Source organism: Pistacia vera, unplaced genomic scaffold, assembly GCF_008641045.1.
Source record: "Pistacia vera cultivar Batoury unplaced genomic scaffold, PisVer_v2 Contig531, whole genome shotgun sequence".
Lineage (NCBI taxonomy): Eukaryota > Viridiplantae > Streptophyta > Magnoliopsida > Sapindales > Anacardiaceae > Pistacia > Pistacia vera.
In genome coordinates, this window is record NW_022196370.1 from 708,987 (window position 1) to 718,781 (window position 9,795).

At 38.8% G+C, this 9,795-nt stretch overlaps 1 non-coding gene across 1 annotated transcript; it reads right to left on the bottom strand.

Annotated features, from left to right (window-relative positions):
* Positions 1-613: 613 nt before the first annotated feature.
* LOC116107363 lies at positions 614-720 on the bottom strand. The gene has a single exon (XR_004124447.1). It is a non-coding gene; the product is annotated as a small nucleolar RNA R71 (small nucleolar RNA).
* Positions 721-9,795: the final 9,075 nt, after the last annotated feature.

Genomic DNA, 9,795 nt, shown 5'->3' on the forward strand with positions numbered 1-9,795 from the left:
TTAACATTGAATTTTTCTTGTGTAGCTAGATTGGAGTTTTATTTTTGTTTTAATTGTTTATTGGTTAATTTTTGTTGTTCTTTTCTGTTAGCTTGTGATCTCACTTTTTCTCTCTTTCTGTGTAGTTTATGCAAAGAGCTAGACGTCAGCCAATGGTTCCTGTAGATCCAGAGATTGAAAGAATTGCAAGAAGACTTAACAGAGAGAGAAGAGAACAAGAGGCCATAGTTGTTGAGATGACAGAAAATAGAACATTGAGGGAATTTTCAGTTCCCACGGTTGATGGCAGTGGGTCAAGTATAACGAGACCAGCAGTACAAGCCAATAACTTTGAAATAAAGCCAGCAATTATGCAAATGATCTAGCAGTCGGTACAGTTTAAGGGAGATTTGAAGGAAGATTCAAATCGCACATTGCAAACTTTTTAGAGATTTGCAATACCTTCGAGTCAAATGGAGTGTCAGATGATGCCATCAGATTGAGATTGTTCCCTTTTTCATTATGGGATAAAATAAAGGGATGGTTAATGGCACTACCACCAGGAACGATCACTACATGGAATGAATTAGCACAAAAGTTTCTAACCAAATTCTTTCCTCTAGCAAAATTTGCAAAGATGAGAAATGATATCACATCATTTCTACATAAAGAGTTTGAATCATTATATGAGGCTTGGGAAAGATACAAGGAACTACTGAGGAGGTGTCCACACCATGGTTTGCCAGTTTGGATGCAAGTCCAAACGTTTTATAATGGATTGATGGTTAATGTGCAAACGATGGTAGATGCAGCATCGGGAGGAGCATTGCAAAACAAGACACCTGAAGAAGCTCATGAGTTGCTTGAAAATCTGGCAACCAACAATTATCAAAGACTGAATGAGAGGATGCAATCAAAGAAATCTATGGGTCCTTATGAAATTGATGCATAGACGGCCATTTCAGCCCAACTTACAACACTTCAAAGGCAGTTGGGAAGTATGCAGGTAAATTCTATTCAAGTACCTCAACTAACTTGTGATTTTTGTGCAGGTAATCATGTGAGCAGTGAATGTCAAGTGAGGAACACGTTTGCTTTAGCATCATCATCATCAGAACAAGTTAACTACTTGGCAGGAAATCAGAGGCAACAGAAAAATCCATACTCCAACACGTATAATCCTGGTTGGAGGAATCATCCGAACTTGTCTTGGGCAATTAGAATCAATAGAACAACTAATGGAACCAAAGAGTGATGCCAAACAACCAAGCGGGGGTGAACAATCAACCAGGGGAGCAAAAATTGACAAAGCTGAAGGATATATTCAGAAAATTTATGCAAGAAACCACAGATTTTATGAATAAGATGAGATCGAATTTCAAAAACTAAGGTGCGTCCATTCGGAACTTGGAGGTACAGGTGGCTCAATTGGCCGATAAGCTAAATGAGAGACCGCAGGATTTCCTACCAAGCAACATAGTGTCAAACCCAAGTGAACAAGCGAATGCAATAACTTTGCAGAGTGGGACAGTCTTGGAAGATGTGGAACAATTAGGGAAAGAAGAAATACCACCAAAAGAAAAGGAAGATTCTGATAAGGAAGTTGACAAAGAGATCATTGCTGAAGAGAAACCAACCAGTTCTAGGGAAGATGAACAAAAGCGAGAAGAGAGGCAAAGGCAAAAGAAAGAGAAATTGCCATTTCTCGAGATACCACCAAAGTTGGCACATCACACCCCTCCTATGCCTTTTCCTTAGAGACTTAGAAAGAAAAATCAGGATAAGCAGTTTACCAAATTGAAATATTTAAAAAACTACATATTAACATTCTTTTTGCAGATGCATTGTAACATATGCCGAGTTACGCAAAATTTCTCAACGAGATTTTATCAAACAAAAGGAAGTTAGAAGATGAGGAAATAGTGATGCTCACAGAGGAGTGTAGTGCCATTCTACAGAAGAAGATGCCATCGAAACTCAAAGATCTAGGAAGTTTTACTATTCCTTGTGTTATAGGAGACATTACTTTTGATAGAGTTTTATGTGATTTAGGTGCAAGCATAAATCTAATGCCTTTTTCTGTTTTCACGAGATTAGGGATTGGTGAAGTGAAGCTAACGACCATATCTTTGCAGCTTGCAGATAGATCCATCAAGCATCCGAAGGGCATAGTTGAAGATGTTTTGTTGAAGGTAGATAAAGTTATCTTTCATGCGGACTTTGTTGTGTTGGACATGGAAGAGGACAAGGAAATGCCTCTCATCTTGGGGCAACCATTTCTGGCCATCAGAAGAGCCCTCATTGATGTGCAAGAAGGAAAATTGCTGTTAAGGGTCCAAGATGAAATAGTAACGTTTAATGTTTTTAAGGCCATGAAATTTCCAACAGAGTCAGATTCGTGTTTTAGTGTAGACGTGATGGATAGACTAGTAGCAGAGGCTATTGAAGAGAATACCCCTCAACTACCTCTAGAAGCTTGTATTGCCCAATAAAAAACAATAGAGGTCGATGAGCCGGCGAACAATGAGTGTGCTAGATTTTTGTGGAAGCACTTGAGCCGATAAATGAAAGCCAAGATCCAGAATTTGAAGAGTTTGATATTGAGAAAGAGAAGGAAAAGGCAAGAAAGGAAGAACCTCTAAAACTTGAACTGAAGCCTTTACCTTCTCACCTCAAATATGTGTATCTTAGTGAAGCATAAACCTTTCCAGTGATAATCAATTCAAGGCTGAATAAATTGGAAGAAGAGCGGTTGATTCGGGTGCTTAGGGAACATAGATCAATAATTGGATAGACTATTTTGGACATTAGAGGGATCTCTCCATCGTTTTGTATGCATAAGATATTCATGGAAGATGATGTCAAGCCTAGGGTACAACCACAATGGAGATTGAATCTTTTTATGAAGGAAGTGGTGAGAAAGGAGGTGGTGAAACTTTTAGATGCGGGCACAATTTATCCTATTTCAGATAGCCCATGGGTAAGCCCGATGCAAGTGGTTCCAAAGAAATGAGGTATCACGGTGATTAAGAATGACAGCAATGAATTGATACCAACTAGGACAGTCACGGGTTGGAGGGTGTGCATTGATTACCGAAAATTGATTGAAGCGCAAGGAAGGATCATTTCCCATTTCCTTTCATCGATCAAATGTTGGAGAGATTGGCAGGGCATGCTTACTATTGTTTCTTGGATGGTTTTTCAAGTTATAATCAGATTGTCATTGCTCTTGAAGATCAAGAGAATACGACATTCACTTGTCCCTATGGCGCCTTTGCCTACAGAAGGATGCCCTTCAGGTTGTGCAATGCACCTGCCATATTTTAGCGATGCATGATGTCGATCTTTGGTGACATGGTAGAACGGTTTATAGAAGTCTTCATGGACGACTTCTCTGTTTTTGGTTCTTTTTTTGACAATTGTTTATCTAATCTTTCATTTGTTTTGTAGCGATGTCAGGAGACGAATTTAGTGCTCAACTGGGAGAAATGCCACTTCATGGTACAGGAAGGAATAATACTCGATCACAGAATTTCGAAGGACGACATCAAAGTGGATCGGGCAAAAATGAAAGTGATTGAGAAGCTGCCACCATCTGCAAACATTAAGAAAGTTCAGAGTTTCTTGGGGCATGTAGGGTTCTATAGACGGTTTATTAAGGATTTTTCTAAAATCTCTAAACCCCTTTGCAATTTACTGATTAAGGATGGTCCTTTTGATTTTGATGATGAATGCATGCATGCTTTTCAAACTCTTAAGAAATTGTTAGTGTCTGCACCTATTATTATAGTTCCCGATTGGGGACTACCGTTTGAATTGATTTGTGATGCTAGTGATTTTACACTAGGAATAGTTTTAGAACAAAGAAAGAACAAAGTTTTACATGTAATTCAGTATGCTAGCAAGACACTCACTGATGCATAGTTGAATTACACCACTGCTGAAGAAGAGTTGTTAGCCGTGGTTTTTGCATTTGATAAATTTCGTTCTTATTTGCTAGGTGCTAAGGTGATAGTCTACACGGATCATTCGGCACTCAAGCATCTGTTGGAAAAGTAAGAAGCAAAACCTTGGCTGATAAGATGGATCCTATTACTACAAGAGTTTGAGTTGGAGATCCAAGATAAAAAGGGGTCAGAAAATGTGGTGGCAGATCATTTGTCAAGGATTGAACGACCAACCTAGGGAAGTAAAGAGAAACCCAAATCAAGGAAACCTTTCCGGATGAGAAATTGATGAGAGTTGAAGAAGCACCTTGGTATGCAGATATTGCAAACTACTTGTCATCGAGAGTACTTCCAAATGGCGTGACCTTCCAACAAAAGAGGAAGTTTTTCTCCCACTTGAAGTATTATTTCTAGGAAGAACCATTCTTGTATAGATACTGTGCTGATCAGATGATACGTAGGTGTGTACCGGAAGAGGAGATAGAGAGTATTCTATGGTATTGCCATGAAAGAGAAGTGGGTGGTCATTTTGGAGGAACTAGGACAACAGCCAAGGTCTTTCAGTCTGGATTTTATTAGCCAACCCTATTCAAGGATGCCTTCTGGGTGGTTTAGGAATGTGATCAATGTCAACGGAGTGGAAATATTTCAAGGAAAGATGAGATGCCATTGAATAACATCCTAGTTGTTGAGCTGTTTGATGTGTGAGGAATTGACTTCATGGGTCCTTTCCCGAATTCTTATGGGAATATGTACATTTTGGTGGTGGTGGTGGATTATGTTTCGAAATGGGTGGAAGCAGTTGCATTCCATCCAATGATGCCAAGGTGGTGATTAACTTTGTGAGAAATAACATTTTCTCAAGATTTGGGATACCACAGGCAATTATCAGTGATGGGGGGTCTCATTTTTGCAATAGGCAATTAGATGCCTTGTTGGGAAAATATGGAGTGAAACATAAAGTGGCCACACCATACCATCCTCAAACCAGCGGGCAAGTGGAATTGTCGAACAAAGAGTTGAAAAGAATTTTAGAGAAGACAGTTAATGCATCCAGGAAGGATTGGTCACAGAAGTTAGATGATGCATTATGGGCATACCGCACTGCATTCAAGACTCCGATTGGTATGTCTCCATTTAGGTTGGTATATGGGAAGGTATGTCACTTGCCGGTGGAACTCAAGCATAAGGCATATTGGGTCGTAAAGTAGCTAAACATGGATTTACGAGCTGCTGGGGAGGAAAGGATGCTGAAATTGAATGAACTTTATGAGTTCTGTCAGGAAGCGTATCAGAATGCTCGGATATACAAAGAAAAGGGCAAGAAGTGGCATGACAAGCATATCAGAAAGAACAACTTTGAAGTGGGTCAGAAAGTTTTGTTGTATAATTCTAGACTTAGGCTCTTCCCTGGGAAACTTAAGTCTAGATGATCCGGACCCTTCATAGTTACAAAAGTTTACCCATATGGGGTGGTGGAGGTTTCACATGAAGAAAAGGGCACATTTAAGGTCAGTGGACAGAGATTGAAGCCATACATTGATAGGGTGATGAGTTGCAAGTCACTTCTCGTCCAACTTGACATCCCGACATGATGACTTGAGAAAGTCGAGCTTCCGCCTATAAACAAGTGCTTCTTGGGAGGAAACCCAAGTGTTTTCATTTGTTGTTCGTCTGTGTGTTGTTTTTGAATTTGTTTAGTTGTCTTATAATTTAGAATAATTTTAATTTCATGTGTTTTTGGGTGTTTCAGGTGAATGATCGAATTAAGGCGAGAAGTGGAAAATTTCTAGTTTTCACTACGGCGAAGTGTATTCTTTGCCGCGGCGATGTAAATTTGCACAAATTAGAATTTGAAAAGTCCTAGACTCCGCCGCGGCGAAACATGTTCTTCACCGCAGCAATGTTTTCTCTTGAATTTTTCGCTGCGGCGAGACAATTTTCTTCGCCATGGCATAGAAGGTATTGCGGAATTGTGGTAAGGAAATTTCACCGCGGCGAAGTTTGCTCTTCGTCGCGGCGACATTTTCTCTAGAATTTTTTGCTGCAGTGAGAATTTTTCTTCGCCTCGGCATTGACTAGATTTGCACATGAATGAAGAACTTCGCCACGGCGAAGTCTGTTTTCTATAAATACTCGCTTCATTTTCATTTTTTCGCAAAAAGTCTCCAAACACACCCAAGAGCCAAACACTTCCACCTTCAATCCAGAGCTTTTCCAGTGAATTTCCAGCTCTATACCTCACTCCTTAACCCTCACAAACACTAAATCAACTTATTTTGGCAAAGATTTTCGCGAAATTTTGAAGAAAATTTTGGAAACCCTAGGTTTCAAAAATTGGGGATCTTGCAATCTGGGCCACAATTGGTGAGATTAGTGGTGCATTCATCTTGGGATTGGTAAGATTTCAAGTTCTTCAGCATTTAAATTGATCAATTTCGATCATTAGAGTGTTGATTTTGAGATATTGATTGATTGTATTGAGTTGTGATTTTTGGTGAAGTTTGTGGTTTGATTTTGATTAAAGAAGTGTGGATTTTGATTTGTGTGGTGTTGAGGAAGTTGGGTTTTCGATTTGGGAGTGTTTTGTTGAGTTTGGAAGAATACTGTGTTTGGGGGTGTAGGTGCAAAATTTTGAAAATTTGGTATACATTTAGGACTGTTTGTGGTCAGTAGAAGAGCACTTAGCGTTGAACTGTCTGGTTGAATTCTTAGTTTGGGGGTACATTTGAGTATTCACAGTGAAAACCAAACATGCCGATCAAAATAGCTTCCAAGGGTAAAGGAAAAGGGAAACAAGTAGACAATAGGTTTGTTAGTGAAAAGGCTCGGCAACTTTATGAAGGTGCAATCAAAAGAAAAGATAAGGGGTTTATTGCCGAGCGTGGATTGAGAACTGTCCATGTAGAAGAGTGGAGTCAAGGGAGAAAGTGGAACAGCTTCATGAGTGACCCTGAACATTTAGCCATTGAGCCGATAGTGCGAGAGTTCTATGCCAACTTCCTTGATTGTACTCCCGGGCATGTATATGTGAGGGGTATTGATGTGCCAATTGATGCGAAGGTTATTAACGATTTCTACAAACTACCTCCAATTGACCGGGATGAGTATCTGGAATATAAGAAGTGACAGTTTAAGATGGATGAGATTCTTAAGGTAATAGCAAAGCCGGATACCCCTTGGGAGATTTTGAAGAAGGGAAGAAAGAGCATTAAGTGAATGAATTTGATTCCTATGGCTAGATTGTGGCAGTACTTTGTGTGTGCGAGGATGATGCTAAAGACGCATTATAGTACAGTGACTTTTGAGAAGGCATTATTGCTTTATTCCATTGCCACTAGAAAGAAAATGGATATGGGCAACATTATCATAACGAGTATACAACATGCAACCAAACCAGGGCGAGGGAGCTTTGCATTCCCATATCTCATCACTGAGTTGTGCACTCTAGTGGGAGTCGAGAAGGTGGATGATGAACCATTTATCTATCCTGCCCCAATCCTCGACACCAACTACTATAACAAGCATCTTGAGCGTCCACCCAGAGAAGGACCCAGATTTGGAACAAAAAGACAAAGAACCATAGAAGCTGCCGCAACATCCCGTTCAAAATCCACAACAAAGGAGCTTCTACAGCAGATTTTGGGTAAGATGAAACGGATGGAACGACATCAAAATTGGATGGCAGAGCAGACCCGAATGCTGTATGATATGCAACACAGTTGCTGTACCAGTCTAGGCGTTGATGTTTTGAGCTTCCAATAGGAAGACTGGGATTCCGAGGAATGGGATGTTTCTGAAGAAGAAGATGATGACACCGAAGGCGGGGAGGAGGCCGAAGAATGAAACCTGAGCACCTGTTTTGTAGTTTATATTTTCAATTGTTTTTTTCTTTTGTTTTGTACATTGAAACTAATTTTCTTTTCTTTTTGGATTGTTAATTTTTGTTTGAACTTCATAGTAGTTGTAAGGGCGAGAATCGGTTGTAATATTTTCATATTAGTTAGTGAAATTTTCTAACACAGTGGACACCACAGAACTTCAATTTCTTTATAGATTATGGTGATGAGACAGCTAAGGAACGGGTGTGCATGCTGTTGAACGAAACTCAGACTTCACGGATTAATCAAGGAACTATCTCATACTTTTGTAACTATTGTTTTTCTATTCCTAAATTGTGCATAATGTGACATTGGGGACAATGTCATCTTTAGTTTGGGGGTAGGAAAATTTGAAATTTTGATTTGTGTTTAGTTGTTTAAATGTTTTGTTTTGTTGTGCCAATGATGAATTACATAAGTCTATGATGAGAATAGGATTGTTGGGATTTTATTTTTGAAAAATGTTAAGCATTGCTTCAAGTTTAGGTAGGTTGACTTGATTTAGCTTGAGGTTTTTTGAGTGGTTCAACCACCATTTTCATTATTTCGGCATGTTTAGATTCATTTTATGTGGTTAGGTGAAGTCTTGATAATGTTAGTGGACTCTAGAACCTAGTTGAGAAGTGCTTGAGGCGAAATTCTAGGAATAGACATTATTGAGGAAGTGATTTAGGCATTTTTCGAAATGTTTGAGCATTTCCAGCAGATCATGAAAGTTATCCCTAGTCATCCATTTGAGCCTTATGAAATCATCGTTGTCCTATTTTTCTTGTGCAACCAATAATTCCCAAACCCTTCACCCTAAACACGTTTCACAACCCTTAAGAGAATTTTGATCCTAATGCAAACACAAAGAGCTTAGAGAGTTGTGTGAATTGCTAATGAACTAAACGAATAGTTTGGGGGTCGTAAAAAAAAAAAAAAAAAAAAAAAAAAAAAAAATTGAGAGTTGCATTTCAGAAGCAAAAATAAGAAGTGTACATGTTTGAGGGTTATAAAATGGTTGACATCTTGAGCGATGGTTGAGAAAGAAAGTGGAAGTTGATATAGTTCTTAGTGTTTGCTTAAGGGAAACCGAGTTCTCTTGCTCAGTTTATCTTTTACTTTTCTTTGGAGCCCACTAACTGAGCCTAACGTTACAAGCCTGTAAAGACCTTTTGATCCTTAGTGATGTCTAATCCTCATTAGTGGAGAGTAGTTCAATACTTAGGCTTATGGAGTCTGCCGCCATTTGATAAACTTTACATTTCTATATAAAATAATTCAGGAAGTTGGAATGTGGACTGAAGTAGGGATCACCTACTCAGGAGACCAATAGAGAAAGATAGTCAAAGCAACTTATAACTTCTAGGAGTGTTGAGCATTTTCCAGTAATAATTTTTCAACAATTTTTGAGACTTGTATAAATTCTAGGAAATTCCTTATGTTTGAGTTTGAGTCTAATTTTTCTCATTTTCAATTTTGTTGTTTTGTGTTTTTGTTTGTTATTTGTTTTTCTTTTAGTCGTGTTTTTTTTACCTGATGCTCGAGGACAAGCATGTCTTAAGTTTGGGGGTATCTGATAATTCGAGGATTATACTATTTTATTGAGGCTTTTTGGCTGGAATTTGGATACTTCTTATGTCGATTTTGCCTGAATTGCAACTTAATTGCATATGTTTTATGTTTCAGGCCAAAACATGCACTTTGAGCAAATAATGAGCGGAATCGAGTTTCTAGACCCAGAAGCAAGCAAATCTCAGAATTCGGGGAAGTTCTGAAGCAGATTTGAAGCACTATGAAGCTTGTTCCCATTGGAAAGCATCGAAGATTGAAGATTCGAGCAAGGAAGCAAGCGGAGGGCAATTCCATAAATTCAAAATTGTTCAGGAAGGTCGGCGAAGTCAGCGATTTTCAGTTTTTGTTAAAACACACAGTTTTATTTTAGGAAAGTTTTTAGGTTTTTGGACCTACTATATAAGAAAATCTTGGACATTTTAAGAGGGGTT